The sequence below is a fragment of the Cygnus olor genome, chromosome 7, assembly GCF_009769625.2.
Source record: "Cygnus olor isolate bCygOlo1 chromosome 7, bCygOlo1.pri.v2, whole genome shotgun sequence".
In the NCBI taxonomy this organism is placed as follows: Eukaryota; Metazoa; Chordata; class Aves; order Anseriformes; family Anatidae; genus Cygnus; species Cygnus olor.
In genome coordinates, this window is record NC_049175.1 from 31,057,653 (window position 1) to 31,084,378 (window position 26,726).

The window sequence follows — 26,726 nt, forward strand, 5'->3', positions numbered from 1 at the left end:
AAGGCAAACTGAAGACTTCCTTTATTTCCAGCCTGTCATTACATCTTAAGTTGAGGAACTGCTTTTTAATTCAAAGATGCAAGTGAGATTTGTCACATGTATGCTGCTTCTTGCTGCGTCTGCTTCACTGACTTCTGATATTCATGTAAATAGTAGCTAAATCTTTAGAAAATGGAAGTTTGAGATAGTCATTACCACATCTGTCATTTAATGCTCACTTGGGTAACTTTTCTTTACATTTTCTGAAACAGGTTCACCATCCCTCATAAGAATTCCAGTCAGTCTCCCCGAGGCCCTCTTGCATGCTCCCACATCATCTTTCTCAGAGTGGAGACTGTTTTAGCTACTTCCCCTAATACATTTCAAGTGTAATTACACCATGATCAATATGTTTTAGATGTTCCACAACCTCAGAGGTTGTTTTTTTTTTAATACTTGGCTCCCTTCCTGGATTAGTCCAAATCGGCCTCTGGCTGACGTATAGGCCTCAACAAACTGCATTAGAAAGCAGTTTTGACTTTGTGGAAGGGCTCAGCAGCAAAACAGTTAATGCATGCTTCAGGGATAATCACAACATTTGAGACGAGGGTCCCTGTGAGGCTTTGTGCTTCACTCGCCCTTCATTAAGTGTCTGCAGGTGCCTGGTTACACTCAGGGGTGGCAGGCCGGGGCAAGCTGCTCGCTGCGTCCTGCCGGCCTCCAGGTAAACCTGGCTGAACCAGGCCACTGCCAGAAGCTGCCCTGCTGCCAGAGGCTATCGGTCCTGCTGTGAGCTCAGGACCGAGCACATGGCTGTGTGTCTGCCATCTCTGAGCAGGGCTGAGGCTGTTTAATACCTTACTGCCGTGACTAGGGGAAGAACTGCCCGGTGCCCTAACCGTCTGAGCAGATTTGTGTCTTGGGCTCCGGGCAGTGCTTCCTCGTGCAAATACTCGCCCATCCCATTTCACGGTCTACGGCCGGGACTGGTGTCATGCTGCGGCAGGTCTTGGGTTTCAGTCGCTGCTCAGTAGCACCCATGTGTCCTGGTGTCCTGGAAGGAAAAGGCAAGGGAACAGTGCAGAATTGTGAGGCAATCTGCACCACTTCTCCAAGCCAGAGAGAGCATCTCAGAAAATTTAGCCTAGATCTGTGAGGTTTCTTGGAAGAAGAAGTGTCTGGGATTTATCTGTTATTTACCTTTGCCTCTCTGATCACCTCTGAGTTTCATGACACTGAAAAGGGAAAAAGGAAATTACCAGTCAGTTCATCTGCTTGCCATATGGAGAAGGTGTGCTGCGTAACTTGGTCTGCAGGCATGCCTTTCTGCCAGCAGTCTGCGACTTGCGAGCCCCCTCAGTGTCTGCAGCATGGGCATTCTCACTGTCTTCACATAAAAGTTGTCCATCTAAACACACAGGGAGGTGTTTGCGGAGCAGAACCTCTCACTAACACCTGAAAGATCCTCTCATTTTCTCTCCTGTTTGCACCCCCCTCGACCCAACTTAAACGTTAAAAATTGAAAAGAACTTGTTACAGAAAGTCAACTTGGACCAGGCATCTTGATGTAAATAACTTTTTTTGGGGAAAAATAGCTATTTTAGAGATGAGTCTGACAAGCACTAAGCAAAGAAACAGTTTCTTCAATTCCCACAGCAGGGCTGGAAGATGGCCATTTCATTTCATTTCCTCATACAAACTCAAGGACATTTGAGCACTGAGCAGTAGGTTGGCTTTTTCTCCCCCTTTTTTTTTTCCTTTTTTTTTTTTCCTTTTTTTTTTTTTTCCTTTGTATTGGCAGCAAGCTAGGGAAAGGTAAACAGAAACAAACAGAAGCATTAATTCACATAGTCTCATTTCTGCTCTTCCCTAGGAACAGTGTTTTACAACAGGCTTCCTGTGCCATTATTGATTTTTCTAGATTCAAAGAATGAAAAGGGAGAGCATGACTCACGTGACCAACCTTTAAGTAGGCAGTTTTATCACAAAATATTTTTGCACAAACTCAAATAGCTTGTCTTAAGGATATGGCCTGAAGACTAGTTTTAATGACAATAATAGTTGCAAACCTAACTGCAGTCCAGGCAGCCCCAGCTACATATTTGTAATAACATAAATTACTCTGCTCAGCTATGTAAGACAAATAGCTGTATTACTGAAATCTATGTAAGTACCATTAGTAACACATTTCTGCTGAGAAGGCATAATGCTACCATTCCTGTCTTCATCCTGTTACCGTTTATTTAATAGTCTGGTTTCATACTAATGTCTGCACTGCTTCTGCTCAGAATCTGTTCAAACCAAGGCAAACTCAAGCCAAATATGAATGCACCTATAAACATTACCTCATGTTTCACCCTGAAAAGTGTCATTTAGGACAGAAGCAATTTGTAGCTTCACAAACATTTTGCCACTTGGAAAGCTATATTGTCTAGTCTTACCCTTGTACACTGAGGTTGTGTTTAAGACTTCAGAGGAATGGGCTAAATGAACTGCACAGACAAGGAAAGTATCAAAAATAATTAAGAAAAATATTAGTTTGATATATTTTTTTTTCTTCTAATGTTTAGATTATTAGTAAAAATAGGAGATAACCTCTGGCAGAGGTGTGATTTAAATCCATGTTTTTCATGTTCATTTCCAAACTACTGACAGGGAAAAAAATCAAATAGTTCTTAACTGAAGAATAATTTTCCCATTTTAGGGCAGCCTTGTAGCTTCAGTAAGCCAGAAGGCAAAGTTCATGTATATTCATACAGTTTTCATTTTGTTCAACTTGCATTGTTTTTTTTGTTTTGTTTTGTTTTGTTTTTTCCCTGGGCATTCACTGATGTTTAGAAGAGTGGACTGACTGAGAAAGCGGAATCTTGGTCTGAAGGCTGAAAGAAGCGAGGAACTTGTCTGCTGTCCTCAGTATCTCGGCAAATTATTTATAAATTCCTCCCACTACCAACCTACAACTTTTCAGTTATTCCAATGATTTTAGAAGCTTGGCTGTAAAACCACAGCTGCCTGAAATGCAGCATTATACACTTCTATTTGAATTTACTTATTGAGCTGTCGGTCTAACAAATGGAAAAACTGAAGTAAATATTTTCAATATGAAATTTAAAACTTCTATGAAATAAGCCCTAAAGAAGCTTGGCTTCCTGAATAATTTCTGCAAAAATTTGTCATCCATACAAGGTTATTTAATCCAAGTCAATATTATAAAAAAAAAAAAAAGTCAGGAAGATGAAAACTGTCGTAGAAGTGAAACTGAAGTTCTGTGAGGGCTGCATTTCCATCTACTGTTATTTTTATTGGACTGGGTATAGCTTAGAATACAGTAATCAAAACTATTTTTTTTTCCCAGATTTTGACTTAACAGCTTTTGATCAGCAGCATTTTCTCAGCAGTATTTTCAAAAAGCAGTCCATGTTCCCGCAAGAACACAAGCAATACATTTTCTGAGTTTAGTACTGTGGCCTAATCAGCTAGGCTCAAAGCACAAATAAAATCTTTGAGGTAGTCAGTATGTTTTTTATTCAAAGGTAACTTGTTGAAACTACTCAGCTTTAACACAGAGCTCTAGATGCATGCCCTGCCAACCATATCAATTATAGCCTCTATTTTTATGATAGGGTTGCTATGTTTATCATCCCAATTACTAGAATCCTAAGCATGTTTGTTTTAGAGAAGGCAAAATGTGTTAAACAAGAGATATCTTCAAGGGTGAGAAATTGTTAATAGAGTACTAAAACAGCACATTTCATTTTTTAAGAGTTGAAAACCGAAGTAAACTTCTCTGCCACGACCTGCATGCTTTTACATACCGTCTTGTATGAGTGGGAGAATCATCAGCTTCTACTCGTCTGAGCGAGAAATGTTACCTACGTGGAATATAATCATTGCACGTCACGTACAATGGCTGTAATAGAGGTCTCCGTAGCAACATTAAGAACAGTTATTTTAAAATGTTCTACCTTAGTCTCATGGGTTTTTTTTTGTTTTGTTTTGTGTTTTTTTTAAATACAAATATTAACTGCTTCCACTGCAGATGCTGCTATGAGCTAGTCACCCAGCAGAACCCCATTGTTGAGGCATGAAAAGATGATCCCTGCTTTGTTTTGCCATAGATTACTGCAGGCTTTTTTCCTTTGCTCTAAATAAATATCTACTAAATATTGCAAAATTGTTTATTGACATGCAGCTGGTCTGGAAAATTAACCTGTAAGAACTTCCTCTTGTCTTGGGAGGCATAAAGGATAAGGGAATACGATGGAATTAATGAGGAAAACCTGAGCAGATTGTGCCCCCAGATGAATTGCACACAATCAATGGAAAACAGGTAGAAAACCAGAGGCTGTCCAGGCACACTGTGCTCAGGAGCAGGTCTGGGGAGGCAGAGGGAGCAGGTAAGGTGGTGAGGTGAAGGAGGGAACTGGAAGGCACCTCCTTGAGCTCCCACTGCCCACAAGCACAGACACTGCAGCAGAGGAGCTGCTGCAGAAGCAGAGCTTGGTGAAGGGAGGAGGGATGACAGAAAATGGTTTTATCTCAAGGATCAGAAATGGCTGCTTCTGCAGGAGAAGCAGGAAGGGAGATAATATTTTTTTCTCAGAAATAAAGCATCTTTTTTTTTTTTTTCCTTGCATACTTGTCCTTCCGAATTATTTCCCAAGAGCTTCATCCCCCACTGAATCCAATGTAAAGACAGAGTTAAGGCTGGCATGGATTTCCAGACCTCCTCACACCTGGCATTTTCCTTTGTTATCTAAGAGTAGTCCCGTCACTTCCCCTGGTTTCTCAGCCCTACAGAAGGCAAAGCAGTTTTCAGAGGGAATGCAGGTTTCAGAGACCTAAACCAGGTAGAGAGCAGGTTTAGTCCCAGTCAGACCCACGTTCAGCGTGGTAGCTTCATTTCTGCAAGGAGCAGAAAGCTCTTTCTTTGCATTGCTACCTTCTCAAGAGACAATCAGCAAGGGCCAGTAATAGGAATAATTTATACACTGCAGTGCACAGGAGTGATGTAGGAGTAACGCAGGCATATACTGTACAAGACTTGGATTTCATTAATAATATATAAACATAATACACTGGTTTAAAAACAACAACAACAACAAAAACCACCTGAGTTTGTTAATAGCTTTCTGAGATGCTAATCTTTCTTTCATTAGCTTAAATGCTTAAAGTACAGTCTGGCAATGCTGCCTGCACCCTGCAGAAATGATCTGATTTGGAGGGAGCACAACCCAGGGAGCACAAGAATGCATTCATCCTTTGCCCATTCTGCTAATACACACACACCCCTGCTTGTTCTCTGGAGGAGCGTGGGTGCAAAGGATGTCAAAAGCGGGGGAAGAGACAACCACAGATAAACACATTTAAATTACATGGTAAGAAGGATGGCAGGAAAAAAAGGGCTAGGGTTTTGAGAACAGATCTTGTCACAAACAGTATATCAGCGAAGGCCAGGGCAAGTGAAATGAGTGAGCTTTGCCCCATGCTAAATCTCTTCTTTTACAGATATGCAAAGAGGTGAGTCCTGGTGCTACAGAGTTGCCTGGGGTGGGAGAGCTGGTATCAAAGCCTTACATCTGGGGTGTTGCTCTATCCCTTCTATTAGGAAGGGAGAGCAGATTTCTCCATCTGATCACTGCTGTGTTCTGGATGGCAGTTATCTAGGAAGCTCTCCTTCAGGACTATCTTCCCCCTTTCTCTTAGACCTTTGGCTGTTTTACTGGGAAAGCCTGGGACAGAGCCTCTCGATGGCAATTTGGCTGAGCTGTCGGTATCTCTAGGAAAAGGGCAGCCACCAGCAGCTGTGTAAATGCTGAATGTAATGGGTACAGCTACTAACAAAGTGTGCGTGTGTCAGGGGAGAAGTAACTCAAGATTTAGGACCAACTGCAAGGTCTGTTCAGGACTCGTGCCAAAGAGCAGCTAGATAAAGGCTGTTACACCATAGGTTCATAGTCAAGGTAATTATGTTTGATTTTACACAGGAGATTTCTGGGCATTAGCGCTTCCTCCCCACCAGTTGCTCAGCCTGCCTGGTGCTGTAACATGAGCATGCCTGCTTCTCACTGAAGCGGCACTGGCAAGGACATTTTCAAAGTATACGCCAAGTTAATTGTGAAACCCACGCAGAACAGTGAAAGTATTACTTTGCCACGAGGCCAAGTTCTTCTTTTCATCTTGCAGCTACTCTCATCAGCATGACTCTTCTACAGCAACTTTGTTTTTAGCATCTTTTATTGGAAAGATGCATTCACTGACAGAGACAGTTCACCTGACACAAGATAGATGCCTTTAAGAGCTTGCACGGGGTCAAATTTAGGTAAAAGAGGAGGTCACAGAAGCAATTAAGAAAGGTTTTTGAAAAGTTATTGCTACTCCGCCACACACCACTGACTTTAGTAACCATATTGGTAGTATCATGGTTGTTGGCTTGCATTTTGTTTTTGTTTTTGTGTTTTTTGTTGTTGTTGTTATTTTGTTTATTTTGGCACAAGCACTATCTACAGAATCATGTTTCGGTCAGAATTCAGCAGCACAGCCCTGTCTTTTCTCCCTGCTCATCGTTCTGCCTCGGCATTTTGTTCCTGTGTTACTCTGCACCTGGGCTCAACTTACCCTGTTTTCAGGGTGGTTTTGCCACGAACCTGCCCCATCCCAACATTCAGGTACAGTATTGTAACTATTTGGATATCAAACTTGGAGAGAAAGGACAGTCCCATGACAGTCCGAAGACAGGGCCCCTGCCCTAACTCTCACAACAGTCGCTTCCCATCTTCAGGGGGAAGGTTGTTACCTGAGTCCCTTGAGAAGATGGGGCTTAGCTCTTTAAGCCTTGAAGTCACACCTGATAAATGCGCTTACTAAAATTACAAGCTGTTTAGATAACTTGTTAATGAAGGCCGTGTGGGCACATCTGAGACTGCTAGAATAAATCTGCTTCACCTTCGCCCAGAGCAGTGAGCTGAATTGAGCTCTGGTTGCAGAGCGCTGCTGCAGGAAGCTGCATTGCGCTCTATCGAAGGACCACAGGGCCAAGTGAGGGTGCTGCGGTTGCTCACACTGCATTTTCTCTCCCTGTGGCTTGGTGACTCATCTTTCACACTTCCTTATTATCCCACTTACCGACAACACGAAGCACCATTTTCTAGTAGAGAAGCATTTAGGAATGCTGGGTTTTGGTAAACAATATAAAAATGATTCTTGCTGGCTATTAAGAGGTCAGCTTCACAGCTTTTCTGAGGAGTGCTTATCTTCACGCAAGCACATCTCCTTTCCATAGCCCACTGCTTACATATGGGACCCGACTGGCAGTAGTTTCAGCAATACCACTGATGTACTGAGTGCTCCACTAGTCCAGAAACCCTGATGAATAGTGAAAATTTGCAATAGCTGATTCCTATCATCTGAAGATTTCACGCTCAATGAATTTCAGGCATTTGTTTTTTCTTATTTTTGTCTGGGAACAGGACTGACTTTTTTTGGCAGTGCCTTGGTTCATCCTGTTCTAGCTGGCACCTGTTTGCTCATTAGCTCATCTAAGGAAATTAATCGAGTCCCGAGTTGGTCTGACAGACAGTGTGTATGTTCTTGTGCACTGTGATGAAGTAGCTGGAGGAGAACTTGATAACCAGAGTCTGTTATTTGTAAATGCAATAAAGATGCCAATGATTAACTTACAAGAATTTGCTGGACACGTACATCCAAATGAGCCACTGCTAAAGTGATACTGTACACAAACAGAACTGAGTGAATGAAAAAGCACATAGAGGATGGTCACAAGAAAATACATTTTCATGTAGGTAAGAATGGAGGGAGCCCTCATATTGATATTAACAGGAAAGCTTTGTAGTTGTATAGGCAAACTCAAGCAATTATTACAATGAAGAGAACTTTTGGCATCTTCCTATTTTTGCCCCAGATTGAGCCCCTGCTGAGCTAGAATGAGCACAAGAAAGCATGACCCCACGCATAAAACTATGCAGCATCAGATGCCTTTTTTCAGTTCTGGCTAATGATACAACTGCATCTCTCACTCGGGAGCAAAATCTACATTTCTTAACATTTTTTGAAGATCATGAGTACATTTCCCACCACTCAGCTGAGTTCCCTCACATGTAGATAATGAACTGTTTTCTATGGCAGAGGATAAGTGAAATAAAATAAATGATAGCCAGCAAATGTCACACCTTTCTGTATTTAGAAGAGCCCGTGAGAGGCCCAGTTAAAACCAGCACTGAATCCGCTCACCCCCACTCCCCCTGGGGGATCCACTTCCAGTGGCGGTAGTGACACCACCCCAAAGCAAGCATCCTATTGCCCAGTTGTCTCAATAGCTGAGACTTTTCTTTACAGATGCACAAACTACTTTAGCATAAGTTAATACATGGTTTTGTACCTTATCAACCCCTTTATATTTCTCTTATTTCTTCTCTGGGAGCTGGGTTGGTCCCTTTACATGAGCTAAAGGACAGATTTAAGGTCAGTGCTGCACTTTCTGTTCAAGGTACGCAGTTATACATTGTTTGGATTTCCAAACAATCCATTTGTTTGCATGATGATGACGATGACGACAATAATAATCCAACCACCCCTCTCCAGGTTTCATTTTTTAGTGAATTGCCAAACCTGCAAGATCTCAAACTCTCCAAGAAAGCAAATCTCACTATTTGCACTATATTCAGTCAAGTTTAATCCTATTACTTTCTACATGACAGGACAATTAGCTCCTGCTGTATTTACACTCATACTTTGCTAGAGACCAGTCTTGCTCACTTTTTCCTTCTTCCTTCCTTTCAACCAACCTGTTCTGTCACCCAATCTGAGACCAATTACACAAAGCTGTCCACTTTTAACTCCTCCCTTGCAGCCTAATATTTTTCTCAGATGCTATGCACAAATCTGACATCTGTTAGTGGCAATCTGTTAACTCTGTCCTGCTCAAAGGATATGTTAAATCCCGTTGTGGCATGGTATCCAGGTAATGGCTCACAGAGTAGCTCACAGTATTTGTGGAGACAGTCACTGTTTAATAACTTTTTAATTCCTTAGCAGGAATCAGACTTCTAGATAATGATGAACTTCTTGTTCTGTTCAGCATATTAGGAGAGAGATGGTAATTTTATTACTGCAGTATTGGAAGTTCCTCTATTATAATATTTTTGATTAATTATGATTTTTTTTTTTTCTGAGAGGGACAGAATCTGATTTTCTGAAGATACCTATCATTTTTAGAAAATAATATCAATGATCTACCATATGACTAAGTAATAGCTTAGTAAAAGTAATTATAAGCATTCGGTGCCTTACTATTAAATATGAGCTTGCTGCCATCTGTGTCTTATTTGTTGCCTTAACATCTTCTAATCCCCAAAGAGGACTGAGCATTACTAAGTAAGTAAACACGCATTACAGGAAATGGGAGAAGGGGAGAAATGAGAGCCATCCCTAAAATCACAGAACTAAAGGTTATATGCTTGAAGTGTCAGCCATCAAAAGGTCCTAAGCATCCCTACTGGAGAGACAAGGAGGGTGTTTTATTAGGTTGCTCTCTCAGATAAAGTATCAGCAGGATCTGAAAGGCTGGCACACTTGCCTCTGCTTTTTAGTTTCAGTCTGTAAGTTTGTAGACTCCATACGCTCCTCAAAGCATCCATAGTCTAAATGTAAGCAATGAGTAATGAGCAGGGTTTTTACCCCAACGCTTCCCATAGCTATGGATTAAAGGTTTGGATCTCTGCAAACTTTGTTGCTCAAGCACCTAAATCTAACACCCCAGTCCAAGTGCAAATCAAGTGCTCCAGCACTGTAACACAGGCAAGAGCATTAACAAAGCTCAGAGATTAAAAATAAGTGAGTTCCTGCAGTGTAATGAGTTACTCACTAAGCATCAGCGGAGCCAGATGCTCTCGGCCTGTCACATATTTGAGGAAAAATGTGTTCATTGAAATGTCAGCAAAAAAGATTTAAGATAATGCATTTTTGCTGTATGCTTGTGAGGGTCTGGAAGTATGCATGTGGTTGAGCCTCCAGCCTCGACGAACACACAGTGACTCTTTAACCAACAGTAACTTGATTATCTGTCTGAGCCCTGAGCTGAACCGCAGCAGTCACTTCAGATTAGGATCCAGCGCGAGGCAGAGGGCTGTCGGAGGGTCTGTAAATTTAACTTCTTAAATTGCAAGTGAGAAACAGCATTTTCCTGAGGATTTACTCTATAGAGTCACAGCGTCAGCACTTTGGTTAAGAAAGGCGTATTGTCTCTTTAGGGAGAGTTGAGAATTTCCCATTTCACAGTTAGTCAGTGAAAAGCGTTCTGTGCACGGCTGATGATGTGCTGGTCTCCTGGCTGCACACTAGGCTGGTAGGTATCTTTCTACAGTACTGAGAAAGAGAAGCAAACTGTTCTCCGAATTCCCTCAGTCACACGAAACAGCTGATTCACGAGTTGGTGGCCTGGTGCATACTCTCGATCAGCATCTGAGTCGCTCTGAAGCCCTGGATCAGCGAGAAGTGAAGCGGTGTGGCTCCCATCCAACAAAGTGCTCCTGGGTGTGCTTGCTCAAGGTCAGGGACGCTTGAAGTATGTGCTCTGCTGTATTTAGCACATTGCAGGTTGGAACACCACAATAACATGATAAGAAAAGAAAAAATCACTCATAATGTCGGACTGCCAAGCTGGACTCAGACTACCTAGATCTCATGTCCGTTTCTAAAACCCTGAAAATAATGCTGTTGACATTTTAATCAGTGTTTGCATTGGGAAAATGGATTTCAAGCACATTTTCCTCAAACAAACAAACACCCCCAAAGCATTATCAGCAGTTCTCTTACCCCTTCATACACAAACTTTGACACCTGCAAAGCTCTGTATAGTGAAGATAGCCCCTTGGTTCAGCCAGCATTGTCAGAAGCCAAGCAGATAAATAGGAACCATGTGAGGGTCACAAAGCCCTTTGAGAGAACTGATAACAGCAAGTTGGCAACCTGTACAGGCAATCCAAATTATTCCATAAGATCTTTACTTTAACTCACTTCACAATACCTTGTAGAGTGCATAAAGCTACTTGCAAAGGCCACTCCAAATGATTACTTGATTAAGGGGGTCAGAGCAGAGCCAGGGCTCCAAAGCAAAGAAGTTGTTGCCCTAGCCCTGGAGAAGATGCTTTGGGTGAATATGTTGTTTTTCTTCACTCCCTGGACAGCGGTACTTATGAAAACCATAGACAGGTTTTTGCATACAGAACGCTTTTACGATGCTTCTAACCAGCAGTAAATCCAGATGACTCTATTACAACCCCAAATTATTACAGCTGTCTCAGTTCGTGGCCACTGGATGTCACTACCGATCCATTTCAGAGGACCAGCAGAGTTCTATGAGAGCAAAACAAAAGCCTTCCTAATTTGGAGAAAATGAAATACTATTTCACTTATTAATATTGTTTATGAGAACTCGTTAGCTCATTCTCCTAAGCCAGCACCGCATGTCTGTCACCTTGCCTATAAATGCAGAGGAGCACACTCGCAGGAGGGTTTCCTTGGGATGCCAGACAACTCACAGGGGAAGAGACCTTGGGACGGAGGGGGAAAAACCTTCTGAGCGATGACACCGTGTCAAGATCAGTGTGGAAACAGCAAGGCCAGCGTGGAGCAGGAGCACATCAGGGCTGATGTGCTGGGGGACCCCCGACATGGGTGCCACGCACCTCCTCTGCTTGCCAGGAGCTGCTGCTAAGGACCAGCCAACCCTCCACCCCCTTCACCTCGCTTTTTCTATTAATCTGCTTCTTCTCTTGGGGATAAAAGATTGATCCCGTGTACTATAAATTTTAAAAAGTGGTAAAAAGAAAGCAGCTGCCAAGTCATTAAAGCTCGATTCTCTCTAGATCAGTTTCACTGCACAGGACACTTGCTTAGACATCGAGTGAGAGGCAGGTCTGCCTCTGAAGGCTCGCAATGAAGGAGGTAACAGAGATGAAAAGATCCTTTTCTGTGATATTCTTGATCTGCTCTGGTCTGCTGGCATTCCCACAGAGAAGAAGGGATAAGCAGATGAAATGCAGCACCGGGGGGGAAGAGAGAAGACATCAAGATTTGGATGAGACTGCGGTTTATTGGCAAGAAAAGGAAAGAGAAGGAGCTCCTGGAAATATTATATAGAAAACATCATGGAATCGGGAACCAGCCTTGCTTCCCTGAGATATCAGGTCAGGTCCTACACATTTACACACTAAAAGCAGTGCTCTGGCATCACCTACCTGCCCAACCAGTGCAGTGCCCTGCTGAAGGCTTTGCCAGACCACCCTGCACTGCCTGAGAGTCCCAGCCCACATCAGGGTCGCTCAGCACTTCCCAGAAGAAGAAGCTATTTCCCATTCTGTACAGCTTCACAAAACTTTCATCATTCAAGCTGAAAATTTCTGTTAGATTTCTGCCTCAAGCTGGAAAAAAAAGGGGGAGAAACTATTAATCTCTTTTCAAGAAAGAAAATTGAAAGAGAAATCACATATACTCAGTAGAGACTTGTGAAAATTAACAACTGGACTCTTCTAACATTTATCCCCTTTAGGCAAGCGGGGGTCCCCAAGCCATTTATATGCCAGCCTCAGATGCTCCGGTTATGGGGAACGGGGGTGCAGACTTGTGTTTTCGTTGCTGCTCCTAGCTGCTGTGGGCTGGGACCAGACCACTCACCAAAACTGGAATAAAGACCCTGTCTTTCTTGGGCTTGCCATCATCTCTGCCCCACTGGCCTCTGGTTAGGCAAATGAGGAGAGGTGAGTAAATGTGAACACAGGGGGGCAGGAACTGGGGCAAGAACAGGAGAGCTGGCGTGAGGATTTGGGTGAGACTGGGTTTTTATGGGGAGGGGAGAACCTGGGACCAGACGGTCTTGGAATCTGGTCCTACATGGGAAACCATGAAGACAGCCTGGGAGGAGAGAGAAGAACGGGACCAGTTGGTTAGAGGGATGGAGAATTGATTTTATGCTCAGGATGGAATTAAGTTGCTACAGGCAACCCAAAATCATCGCCTTTGAACTCCTCCTTGCCTCCTTGAAGTGCTGTGAGTGTAATTTTCAGAGCGCGTATCTTCCTGTTGCGACCCGGCTTGGGGTGGAGTGTCGTTCAGGGCGGCTCAGTTATTTCAGCAGCTCAGGACTGCTGAGCTCGGGGGTTCCTGAGCTCCACAACAGGCTCTAGAGGAGCAGAGTGTGGCCTCAGAGTGTCCTCACCCAACCCAGGAGACTGGTCTGGTGGTGGATTCCATCAGCTTGATGAATGACTTGTGGTGACATACCCAGACAAAGATAGCAGCAGCTAACTCCCAGTTGTCTAACAGAGCCGTGGATCTAACGGGACTGAGCTGAGGCTCTCCCAGTCACCAGGCTCTGCAGCAGCCTACCAGCCCACTGAGCTCATCGGAAACCTGAGAAATTCGTCTGATTTCTGCTGGGAGGTTCATTTTGATTTAATCAGCCTGGCAGTTTGCCAGTGGAAAATTTTTTTCTCTCTCCAAAATTTCCAGCCAGTTTTAGCAAAAGCTAAAGGATAACACAAGGAGGTCTTCTGCACAGCTCCTTTTCGCCTCCTATTTCCTTACATGCGGAGCAATATTAATGCCATGGGGAAATGACATTACATGCAGAGCTAGATTAATGTCATGGGAAATGAAGGAAGGACCTACCTGTAACAGCAGAGGGGATATGCAGGGCAGGTACTTCAGTTAATCAGCTGCCTTTGCACAGGGAAAAAAAAAAAAAAAGAAAAAGCAGCGAGACCATACATATGGGATCTGTCCTTTTCCTCTGCTGGTGAAAAAACTACTTTCTTTTTAAGACAGATCAACCAGTGAAGCAGAGCTCACTTTGCCAGTGTGACTGGGAGTATGACTGGAGGGAGGAAGAAGCACAAAAAGAAAAAAAAATCAACCAGAAGACACAATGATATTTTGGCCAGAATTTTGCTCCATCGTTCCAGACTCTGTATTTATCTGGCCTGCACCTTAGCCCCACTACATTGCAGTGAGTGTAGATGTTAGAAGCTTTTTAACACAGAGGTAAACACCGGGAGTGGATGTTGGGAACCAAAGCCAGCAACCTAACGCTCTGCCAACACATCCTTCAGCTCCGCCAGCAGTCCCGTTGGTTTCACCGGGATTACTCGCGGGGTAAGGAGCCACTCAGCCCGAGGCAGTGAATCTGATCCCTTGTTTTCAGCTGAAGATGTATACTTTGGGACAAAGACCACTTCGATTTCACAGAGGCTCAGTCTGGCTTTTGCTTGAGCTAGGGGAAAAGGTGACCACTCTGTAAAGCAGCATATTGCCAGAAAGCCATTTATCAGTCTGAAAAAGGAGACTTAATATCAAGTTTAAATCTCATTTTCATCAGCCTCACTTCAAAATCACACCGTATATTAGACTAGTAAAGGCGAATTTTCCTAACAAGAAAGCGAGGACGGAGGGAGCTGGCCAGAGCTTTCCCAGAGACACTGGCAGAGTCCTTCCTTCCCTGCTCCTTGCATTCAACCTGGCAGAAAAACCCCAAACACCTTAACACTGACTGCACGTGCTCCCTCCTTTCCTGGAAGCGTTGCTTTGTCCCGTGGAAACCTGAATGCGTACAAAACTATGCAAGGAGTCCTCACCAGCTCTCGTTGTGAGCGTTGTAAGGGATGCCAGATGATTATCGGAGGCCTTCCCACCGAACCCACAGCTTCAGGGGGACGCATGGAGGCTGGCAAGGTAGGGAAATCCTGTGGCCAAAAGCTTTTGGAGCGAGCAGTTTCTCCTCCCACTTGCAGAGACCACACTTAGATTTTTGTGGTGTCATAAATATGCTCTTCAGTGTGCGCACTAATAGGTCTCTGGAACACATCTGGGTTTGGTGGCTCCGGACCCCGAGGCGTGTGCATGACGGCGAGGTAAGAAGTGTCCGCTGTGCGCGTGTGTGTGTGCCCAGGGGGCTGGCTCTGTGTCTGCTGGGGCTCAGCGATGCTCGGTTTGATCCCCCCCTGCTGCTAATGCAACCTGCTACCTGGGCAGCTGTGGGAGGTAGAGAAGAGTTTTCTATCCCTAGCCTTGATTACTATAGCTTAAGTGTTACATATAGGGTGGGTAAGTTACCACCGTAGGGAGAAAACTTACCAAAACAGACCTTTATGGTATGATAGGTTATATAGCCACTTACACATGCATATAATGGGCATAATATATTCTCAAATTTGCGAGTATAAATATAACTGATAATGCCCTGTTTCCCCTCAAAACAGTGATTTTATGCCACAGAGTGCTACTTAAGAGACATGGTGCAAAAGTCCCAGCCTGCAGTCTTAGATCCCTTCTTCAGGCATATTAAATCTCTTTCCGTGGGGAGTGGGAACTTCTGTTTTCCCATGTTCGTGCTATCTCATGCTGCTTGTGGCTTTTGAGAAGTGTCTTCAGCCTCAGTTGTAAGGTCCTTCCCGAGGAAGAAAAGGAAAGGTAAAGACATGTAATAGGCTTTCCTTGAGGTGTGGTGTAGGGAGACAGCAGTCCTCTGTCAGGGAGAGGGATTGAGGTTGGCTTTAATGATTTCCTTCGTGTTGAAAGGAAAGTTTAAATAGATCGCTGTGCCCTCAGTGTGAGAGTAGAAGAAGTGATTTCTTTTTAGGTAAGTGTTAGGAGGTAGGAAAGAACACTGCAATAACAACCTGTCTCATAAGTGAGACGTTGGCTCTGTAACCAAACAAAGAGGGAACCTGAGTCACAGGAACATTTTGTATTTATAGGGCAGCTTTCATCGGAGAATCTGAGTGTTTTACCAACTCAGAGAGCCAGGGGTAAACACACAAACTTACCCCAAGTCCGGCTTCCCTCAGCGATGTCACGGAGCCAAGCCGTTAAGGAGCACAGAGTAAGGAACTGTTTTGGTATGAGTAAGAGGACAGAATTTGGCCCTACACGCTTAACTTTCACATCTCCTTTCCCTCATAAAGGAATGTTTACCTCCACTTTATAGATCGGTAACTGATGCACAGAGATCCTAGGGAGGTTGTCCAAAGTCACAAATTGAGAAAGTTAATGAAAAAGGACCCAAGAGTTTTGACTTTGCGCTCTAACCCCAAGGAAAACTTAATTTGGCACCAGCAGCTGCTTGATCTTTAGGGCTTCTGCATGAACAGGGAGTAGTTTGCTTAATGAAATAATATCCCAGGCACATATGAAGAGCAATTACTTGCTCTCATATAAACTCTCATGTATTCATCTAGAAAAAATGTTCATGACTCAGTCATCTGGGATGGTTCAAGCTACTCACCCTCCAGCATGAGGCGTAGGCATTACAGTGGTGAGGTTGAAAAGGAAGACACATGACCTCAATTACTCACAAGGAGTCAAATTATGATCTCAGATACAGTGGTATAAATCCAGAGTCATTCCCCCTGAAGTAATTGGCATGATACTGTATTTCTTTAACATAGGGGAAATCAGAATGCAGTCTATAATCTCAGTATGTCTGTGGAGCTTTATTCAGAGACTCTATGCTCTCCAGCAATGTATTATTAGTTGTGGAGAAAAATAAGGCTGGAAAACGTTCAAGGTAAAAAAATGTACTGAGTTTCCCCGTAGCAAGAGCAACAATTTATTACTGAGTCTTGACAGGGTAAGTAGTAATGATTTTGCTTTTTTTTTCATCAGGGTTTCTCCACTTTTTATAAACATTTAAGTTAAATGCTATACAGAAAACCTCATAAGGGGATATCCAGCTGGACTCTTATCTTTAGTCCCTCATTTTCACTCATAAATGGTGAGGAAGGGAGGGTTCTGACTTCAGAAAGGTGAGGAAAATGAGGAACTTACAAATTCACAGATGGAGGATGGCTACAAGCATGGACCTAGAACTAGGGACATTGCGAGTTCAGAGGAAAGAAAGATTAATGTAACAACTACAATGAAGGGTCCCGGTGGGACATCCGAAATTGTACAAAACTGTTTCCATCAGCGCAGAACAAAGGACCTACAGCTTTAAGAGCGGGGACACTGGATTCAGCACAGCAGGAGACCGAACAGCACTGTATTATAAATAGACCCTCCATTTATAGTCCCGAGCTCTCAGTAACCACGATGTTCTCAGCCTTACGGTTCTAGCAATTTGGAACTGATAGATGAGGACTTTACTCCCTTGGGACTGTGGCAAACCTGGCAGAAATTAAGAGGGAAAAGCTTCATATTGACCAAAGAGAACTCACTGCAGGCATCTCACGATATTCCAACACATCGGGCAACCCAGCCTTTTGACAAATATGTACGTTTTTAACATTTTCTAAGCCTCCAGAGGCAGTCCAAATGCATGCTAAATTATATTACCAGCAAATCCTACGAGCAGAGTGCAAAGGGACATCCAGGGGACCTTCCTGAAAAGCCGTGGGTGTGCGGGAGAGCTGCAGGACAGCCGGGGAGCAGCGTGCCTGCCCCAGCTGCTGTCCTGGAGGGAACACGGCACAAGGTGCTTCACGGGCATACATCACAGATCCTGGCTCCTCTTCCAGATATTACCCAATTCAGATTCCTTCCTGAAAAACATTGGCACACGCATCTCTTAGACAGCATTTCTAGGCATGCAGAAGGCATACATATGCACTGGTAAAGTTAGGAATCTTGTAGGCTTAGGAAAGTGATACATGTATTACACGCAGGAATGCAAAGCAGGAATATTTACACATGCACAACATGTAGGTGTTGTGATGTAGATTCAAATTTCTTTTTGAAAAATGCGAGAGCATATGTGTTCTGGAGTGCAAAGCAGGTCTAGGGGTGCCATTAGGAGAAGCTCCAGGGTAGGTGATTAAGAAGCTGTTTGCACTGGCACTGCTGAAATACTGGAGCCTTCTGCCTCTTTTCAGACAGGCTTTGTAACAACTTGAAATGTTTTTGTGGCAGATCCAAGAATAGTAAGCCTTTCCCAGCACTGAGTACAGTTGAAACGACAGCTTGCAGTCACTTGGTATGTGAATGTGAGCCGTGTAATTAATGCCTTGCTGTATCCACACCAGTCGAGACTTCTGCTATGAAACTTCCATGTTTCTGATTCTCCTGGCAGAAAAGGAGTGGAGGTGGACTAGCACCCACACAGCACCCACCCCAGTTTAGCTAAATGTGGTACACTGCTCTGTGATGTTTCAGGATCATAGCTGTGTCCTGCTCTGGTTTGGGTCTGGCACTGTGTGTATGCAAAAGCATCAAGCAAAAAAAGAAGTGCTTTAGCTAAGTTTCCAGTGCTGCTACAGTAATGAGTATTTTTAAAGCCCAGTCTACATGCAGTTTTATACAATTTCAGTTCAGGGCTGATATTATTATTATTATTATTATTATTATTATTACTGAAATAATAGGCCGGCCCATCATTGCACATCTGCAGTGTGCAATGCTGTTACCAGAGCAGGTGCTGTACACCAGAACAGCACATTCCATCCTCTCCTGATAAGCTATCTGCACTCTGGAGAGGCAGTTCTGCTTTCCCTGGGGAGAGAGGGTTAAAGCAGTACAACTCGGCAGTGCAAACAAATCAATAATCAGGAACTTTCCTGGGAGATGCTCCCTAAGCCTGGCTGTGTTGATGCTAACTTGTCACAGTGCTGATTGTGCAGCTGGGAGCAGCATTTGGCATGTGCACAGTTGTGTTAGCATTGCTCAAAAACCTTCCTGGGCTCTTCAGAGCAGCATCTTGTAGGAGGGAGGTTGCCACCAAGATGATTACCTTTGCCTGGATCTGGTTTGAGTGAAAAGGAACAGAGCTGAAAAACCACATGGATTATTGCTACTCAAAAATTCCTGGGTGTGGGGGTGGTAGAAATGCAGGTGATGAGTGAGGAGCAGAGGTGATCCTGATTCTGTTATGGAGCAGCTGCCCCACGAGACTCATGTGTTGCAGTGCTTGGTGGGCATGAGCATCCCTGGAGGGGCACGGGTGGCATGGGGCGGGCTGCAGGGTGGGCTCGGGCCTGAGCACATGGGGTGAGGAAGGAAGGGTGGGTGCATGTCAATAACCTGCTGCTTTGTTAGAGGAACACCTGCAGGCATACGAAATGCTCTTCTTCTTCTGGCCTGGGCCCCCAGCACAAAGGTACCAGTGGTCTTTTGGCTATCCAGCTGCATCTGGGCATCTCCAAGCCAGAGAGAGGCAGCAGGACACACAGTGGGTTCATGAGGTGACAGCGACTGTGAGGTGGGAGCGTCTAAAAGACCCTGAGATATTAAAACATACCTTGTGAAGGCTGAGAACATGTTGACAGTTGTGGGTTTGCTGCTGAGAGAAGGTTGGGCAGTATAGGACAGTTTTTACCAACAGGCAGGATTCTGCTCTGTAAGAACCTTTAAGGAAAGGAGGCTTAGCTGTGATGTTTAACTGGGTATTTATTTAATGTGCCAGAGCCAGCAGGCGTAGTTAATTTGGAACTGCTGAGGACACATCAACACGTGTAACGTTAAGGCAGTTATTGCAGAGAGGAGAGAGGGAGGGGGAAATAGTGTGTATTAGCGTAACTATCTCCTCGCACAACCTTTCTTGCCTTTGCATAGTATCTGAGCGCTGTGGGCCGCTGCCAGCAAAATAAAACAATGATCCCAGCCCTGTGGGTCTGCAATTATTGATTTACTCACAGCTAGTTGCGTTAAATGTGTCCTTGCACTGTGAGAAAGAATTATTGAGCATACAGTGGTGTAAGGCTGCAGTGCCGTTGTTATGCTATATGAGTTACTCATAAAGGCATCTTCAAAATGTCTTTTTTTAGGCATTTCAACCACTTTATGGAAACCCATCTGGAAATAAATGTAGCTGGTCTAATGTATGTAATGAATTTAATGTGCTGTTCTTCCACATTAAGAAAAAATCTAATAGGATGATTGAGTGGGGCCAAACTTCTCCAGGAAATTCCTTCATAATACATGATTGAATTATTGTTTTTCTATTAGGGCAGCCAAAACATTCAGTGTCCTCGACAATACAGGATGTGTGCCGTAACTTTTTTGCCACTAAGCTAGGCATACTGTATCTGGACATGTGCCCAGCTATTTGAGTATTTCCATTTGAATGATTTATTTATTTTCCAAAGAAAGACTACATAAGTTATACAGAACTCTGCAAATTTCTTTCGGATCATACAACAGGACTAGGTGCCTGGCTGCCAAATGAATGAAATCTAAGGAATCCACAGGCATTTACAGTAAAGCTGAGATTTTCCTAATGGACACCTAAAAGTTATGCTCATGAAACTCCTAAATCTTGTCTCAATAGAAACTGGGCACCTAGCTCCCTTTGCAAATCTTCATCTCAAGCCTGCGTTCAAGTCCCTGGGTAAGTATCCTGATTTTCAAAAATGTTGGCCCTGCAGCTGCAACCGCATGTGCTATGAGAAGCTGCTGAACATAGTGTATGTGAAAATTGAATTATTTATTTATAAGTCTAAATATGATCCTATTAGCCTAATTTTAAATGTTTTTTAAAACCTAGAACCAGTACTTGTACCCAGTGAAGTTGCACAGAACAAAGTGTTTTGCATACTTCTTACTAATATTATGAAAATATTAATGCACTGTTGTAACAGAACCACACTGAGAAACTGGTATAAGATATTCCGAGCTGGTAGCTCAAGTTCCACCCTCCTTTCCCCACAGAAATTGTTGTTGTTGTGATACACAGGAGTAGAAAGTCAAATAATTTGAGTCTTCATTTTTGTTGTTGTTATTGTTGTTTTGTTTTGTTTTTCTGGAAAGACATTGTGCATTTTGAGGCATCCACCTACACTGTCTCTCTGGGGTTACACCTATAAAAACGTATTTTGTCATTACCTCACATTGGTTTTTTTTTGAGAACGTGCTAGTGACTTTGAGATACCCTGGAAACCAGCATGTAAGTGATGATATGGCTATATGCAAGAGGAGAACTCCAAATTTTTCAAACTGCAGCTTAGGAAAAGGTTGTGTGTATTAGTGTGGAGTCCTAACCTTGTCTACAAGATCCCATGGCTCATTTCCTGTAGCAGCACAGCCTCTTCCCTTCTGTCTTTTTCACAGGGGAGGGCAATTATTTTTCTTCTGTGAATAAAATATTTGCCCCTGAAAAGTAGTCCCAGGTCAAATTAGTCATATAGTCGCAGCTGGAAACTATTTTTGGCCTAGGTTTACAACACTGAGGAGGATATCCAGATCCTTTACCAAGTATTTAAGGCATTCAGCCAAGATGTGGGAGATGCAGGTTCAGATCTCTCTGGGGAAAGGGATTTGAATCCTGCCTCTGGGAGATAACCATCAGCAGCATCTTGCTGTGTAGGGAATGGTGGGATGAGAGAGAAAGTACGAATCATCGAAGCAGCCTGAGGTTTGAGCAGCTTCTTGTCTCATGGAGCTGTGGGTCCTTCCTCAGCTCCCATGCTCCAGAGACCTGGATGGGGCACCGAGCTGGGCAGGAGGCTTGGTTTGACCTGCAACTTGTCAGTTCTGGCAGATTAAACCAGACCATTTATACATTCGGCCATCACCTGTTTCAGAGGTGAGATTGGGCTCACCTTCCCATGCCCAGCTCCCAGAGAAACCAGTCTTTCATTTCTGTGTTTTTCCTACTCATGCTCCTTAAACTGAAGCTCTGAGACTTACCTGCCCCTGAGCCAGGATCCTCACTCATCCTGGCAGGGATTGGGCTGTGGCCTCTGGGACACCAAATAAAAGCAAGAGAGGGGTGATATTTATTGGCTTTATTAGCAACACAGAGTGAAAAACACCCAAGTGGGTAAAATAAACCTGAGGGGCTCAGTACCAGCTCTGTGCATAAAAAAGTCATGACCTTTCCTGGTGATGGCATTCTGTTACATGTGCCCCGTAGCCCTGCCCCTCCAATTTATCTTGAGTCAAAAAGCTCACCAGGTTAACCCATATTTCTTTGTACAGGACTCTTAAGCCAGCTGAGAGTTTATCATCCTTGAGGAATCCATCTCGTAGAGGTTTAATTAATTTTTTTATTTTTTTTTCATACACACATAAACAGATTCAAGATGTTTTGTTCAGCCATGGAATAAAGGTTTCTCCTCCTATCTCGGTTTTCAATCAGAAAAGCGGTCAGTTCCAATGTGCCAAGATTCTCCCAAAGGCTTAATTGCCATCATCTGTGTTTACTAATGCATGCTGATAAGCATCCTGAAAAACACGGACAGTATCCTTGTCCAGCGTCAGCTCAGAAGTCCAGATAGGTCCAGGCCCAAGCTCCTCGTTAGCTGTACCTGCAGCCTGGAGGCCCCTCCGATAAGAGTGGAAGATCCCATCCACACTGCAGATGTAACACTGGCCAGCTTCACCAGCAGCACAACTTCTCAAGAACAGAAATATTAAACCCATGATTCCAGTTTGGGAAAGTACAGAGCATTACCTAGATCTCTGTTCACTTACGTTCTTCACTTTCCCTCTTCAGTTGCCAAACCACGCCGTAAGACACTGCGTAACTGCTGGTGTGGTTTCCTGCTGTTAGTGCCCTGCGTGGGTGGATGCTAAAAAAAGTCTTATCATTAGTGAATCTTCATCTCCTATAAAAAATAATAATAATTAAAATAATTACAACATCCAAAGAATTACAACATCCTTGTACCTCGTCTGAGGATTGGGCCATGCACAGCATACAGATGCTGGGATCACACAGAATGAAAAATGAACGATTCTGCCGTGTAGCACCTAGGGTGACCCAGCTTGACTCCATAGGAAACAAACTCAGCATTTGGGAAGAGCCACCTCAGTGCCCTCCCTTCCACACAGAGCACCCCGGGGTGCCTAGACCTGCTTCTCCCTTCCTCTGAGTCAGAGGGCAGGCTGTCTGTCCAGCACGAGTCCAGCCAAACTAACCGTCTCTAAGTGATCTCACTGATCTTAAATAAAGAAAAGATTATTGGGTCTAGGATTCAAAGAACTGAAAAATTTCTGCTCTTCTGCCCTTCTCTGCCAAATCCCAAATATTTAAATTGAACGCAACTGCATCTGGACAAAAAATAAATAAATAAATAAATAAATAAATAAATAAATAATCCCTGAATATTTTGATTATCTGGGATGTCAGACTTGTCACCTAGAAATCAGGTTACAGAAGACAAGAAAGAAAGTACATCTTAGAAAATACTTGATCCCAGTGCTTCCTCCTTGCCCTTATGTCAGTGTCCTAAAAGGCTTTGCGATGTCATTGTCTGAGGATGAAAGGCTTTTCTGACCAATTCTGTTTTAATTCTTGGTAGGACCATGAGGTGCCTGCTGGTACAGTCTAGTATAGCTGGCCCACACTATCTCATTTATGGTCTAGTCATCAGCACAGGAACACAGCTGTATTTCAAGCTGACAACACGTGCAGGCAGGTTCAAGATCTCTGTTGTTTTCTTTCTATCTTTTTTCCCCCGCTTCTAATTTGCATGATGCACATCCACACTTCAGAGATACCCAATTATATCAAAGTCTTTGAACTTTCCTCCGCCGTGTGATATCACAGAGTTGTGTAGACTAGAATTCTTCCTTCTGAGAGCCTGAAGCTTGTCAAAGCACTGCTCTATGCTACTTTCCATTGATATGCTAGTGATGCTTTGCTCTAAGGATTCTTTCCATTTCTTAGCTGAATAAAAGCTTTAAACAGAGATTACTCCTACAGTACAGAAGCATCCAGTTTACCAAGAATGCAAATACAATTCACTTTTAAGAGCAAGAGATGGGCATTAAGCATTATTAAAGGATAAGTGATTTTAAAGATATTTAGTTATTCTTCTAAACAAGAACTTGTTTCTAAACTCCAGGCAACCTGGCAGATCTTAGGTAATCAGCATTGTTTTTGATACGTTCATCCATACAGTAAGTGTCCCAAACAGAGTCACAAAGCCTGGCATTAATTCTATTTAATATATACAACTAATTTTTTATTCCATTTGCTAATTCACTTCTGGAAAGCTGATGAGGGACATGGGACATGCTAACATGGAAAAGAACAAATATAGAGTAGATTTGTTCCTCCATACAGTTGTTTTCAAGATCTCCTTGTGTACAGTGGTGTGAATTGTGTCCTGCATTCATAGATAATATTTTCTTGACACATGAGTTCAGTTAACACAACCACCCATGTATGCTGGCTGAACATGTGTATTAACAGTCAATAAATATGTGCCTATTTTTCTTCCCGGTGAACCAGACTTAAAGCAAATCTGGTCAGAAAGATGTAAGTGACAGTAAGTCCACTAAAGCTATGCCAGAAGAGGATCCATGCTACTGCTAATCAAAGTAGGAGAGGTGTAACTGGAAGATGCCATTTGGCTACCAAAGGCAGACTGGCAACTAGCAAACCATCACAGGTGGCTCCTTACACCCTGTGCCTATGTGTCATTTAGCACGATACCTTGGAAAAAAATGGTCTGGAAGGGCAGGAACCCATCCTGAATTTTCCTGGGAGTTTGCACAATCCGTCTGCTTTCAATTTCCATGTATGCTCAGGTAGTGCTGAAAATGCCCTGCTGTGAGCAGGCACTGGTCCTGCTGCCAGGGAACCAGGGAGGTGATGCTTGCTCGGGGGCAATGCCAGCACCAGGAGAGGTGGCGGGGGTCTTCAGCAAAGGAAGATCCAGGATGAACGTACATTTCCCAGATGAAGAACCTCAAAATCTTTCACACAGAGTGAAGTTAGATCCCAAGATACCATATTTTTGGCATGCTTTAGTGTTAGTAAAATAAAATGCTAGAATTTAGGATTCTCTGTAGCATGTGAATGGCCTTCCAGAGCAGTCTGGGTAAGGAGCTTGTTCGTATATTGCTACGGCTATTAATAAATGTAATTAGTAACATATTTTTATTTGCTTTATTAAGCAAAATAATATGAATTCTTCCCTCATAAATTTTAACAGTAACTCCTCCCTGCACAGTCCTCTAGATGACTAGGATTGTAGGTCTAATTATTGGAACATGTGCTTTAATGTGTTTTAATGTCATGTTTTCCTTTAATTGTATTATACCGTAAGCCTGCTGTAGAAATAACACTATTAAAGTTTCCTTTCAAAACAAAGATCAATCAAAGAGACAAGCAATTATTTCATTATCCTTAAGAAGCTCATAACATAATGAAAGGAATGTTAAAAATAAACTAAATGGGTGTACTTGATTGAAAGAATAGATCAGTCATTACGACTTTTCTCAGAGAGTAAAAAATTAACCAGGATTAAGTTTTCACAGCTTTGAATATATTATGGATTCTCTGTTTCTAATAATTAAATAGGGAAGGCTTTCTCCAATAATAAACTAAGAATGAAATTAGCAACAGTTGTATAGAATAAAAGCAAGCACCCAGGATCAAAAGCCAAAAGTGCAGTTCTGCAGAGCAGGAGGGGTTAGATAATGTTTGGTTTGACCAAGCCCTCTCAGTCCTGGCTTGGAGGAGATGCCACACGTAGAGGTCTTGCTCCACTCTACCCCAACGCCATCCCTGCCAGTCAACCTCAGGCAGCTTCAGCCCGGAGGCTCGAGGTCACTCGATATGGCAGGCAGTAACCTGAGGATGAACTTAGCTCCTACCTGTGAGTTGCTGGCCTTCAGGCTGCCTTCAGCACGTCTTGAGAGAGAGTTTGAGGTGCAAGGCAAGGGAAGGATGTGTGGGAGGACAGCTGCCCTGCAGTTGTGAGGCCAGAGAAGAAGGAGGCTGGGAGCCTGCCGTCAGTGACTCAGGGCTACACGTCTCCAGATAGCAATGAGGCTGGATGTGGTCCTCCCTGTCCCACAGGACACAGCATCTGTTTCTCTGGAAGAAGAGAATGAGGTTCCCCTTCCAAGATACTTTTTTCGAAGGGAATTTTGTAGAGTTTGATTTATGGGCCCCACTGTGACTTTTTGGGGCCTGTAATATTGGAGCCTTTCGGAAGCTCAGATATGGAGGGAAGAAGTGGTGTAGGAGGACATCAGAGAAGAACTATTGTAACAGAAAAGCTCTCAGTTTCTAAATCTATATAACCAGTTCATTCTGCTTTAATTGTATGCGTGACTACTAATGAGAGTCTCTTGTGTGTAGACAAGGCAGCTGACTACAGAGCACACTCCCTGCCTGACCCTTTGCACCCTTTTTTCTGCTGTTTCTTTCTCTTGAGGAGGCCTTGCTGTAGTGATTCCTCTCACATATTGAAACTGTTGTTTTTATGACACAAAATACTATAAGTTTTCAAAAGCTTAGTATGGAAGATATATTTCTAAGTCACGTTTCTTGCCAGAGGAGTAGTGAACACTACTGTGTGTTGGCTGTAGACAGTGGTAGACTCAGGATTTGGTAGTTAACCAGTAAAAATATTAAAACAGGCAAAGTCTGTCATCACATAAGAGACAGCTTTCAACTTTACTAAATGTCTTTCTACTTACAAAGTTAATGGAAACCAGTCACAATGATAAAATCTGTGACCGTCTTAAATAGAAAGAATTCTTGGTTCCTTGTGGTAGAAAAAAGACTGGAATTTAAATTCTTGGACTTTCCCTCCTCGTTTTTAATTCCTTTCATTTGATTAAAAGAAAGTTTTAAAAATGAACAGTCCAATGCATGAAGAAAAGAGAAACATACATCTTAGTTAGATAAAACCCCAACCCTTAAAAAATACCCAAACCTTGCAATTATGAGAAATCTAACAGCCCGAAAACATGAGAACCAGAGCAGATAGAGAAGGTAAACAGAACCTTGGGCAAAAAAGGACGAATGCAGGATTGTTACTGGGGGATGCCTGATAAAAACA

At 43.2% G+C, this 26,726-nt stretch overlaps 3 long non-coding RNA genes across 5 annotated transcripts in view; 1 reads left to right on the forward strand and 2 right to left on the reverse strand.

The window, feature by feature from the left end:
• On the reverse strand, positions 1–14,744 carry LOC121073068. Its single transcript, XR_005821503.1, has 4 exons — positions 14,628–14,744; positions 13,666–13,716; positions 12,237–12,419; positions 1–1,033 (listed from the first exon to the last, which is right to left on the reverse strand). It is a non-coding gene; the product is annotated as an uncharacterized LOC121073068 (long non-coding RNA).
• LOC121073067 overlaps positions 14,241–26,726 on the forward strand; it is a 17,460-nt gene continuing 4,974 nt past the window's right edge. The window contains exons 1-3 of one of the 2 annotated variants that reach the window (XR_005821502.1): positions 14,241–14,903; positions 15,750–15,874; positions 20,252–20,311. This is a non-coding gene — a long non-coding RNA (uncharacterized LOC121073067). The remainder of the gene's footprint in view (positions 14,904–15,749; positions 15,875–20,251; positions 20,312–26,726) is intronic. The other variant, XR_005821501.1, reaches the window with a different exon arrangement.
• The window catches only part of LOC121073066, a 49,419-nt gene continuing 43,066 nt past the window's right edge, over positions 20,374–26,726 (reverse strand). The window contains exons 7-8 of one of the 2 annotated variants that reach the window (XR_005821500.1): positions 23,100–25,753; positions 20,374–22,493 (exon numbers count right to left, since the gene is read on the reverse strand). This is a non-coding gene — a long non-coding RNA (uncharacterized LOC121073066). Of the gene's footprint in view, positions 22,530–23,099; positions 25,754–26,726 lie in introns of both variants that reach the window. The other variant, XR_005821499.1, reaches the window with a different exon arrangement.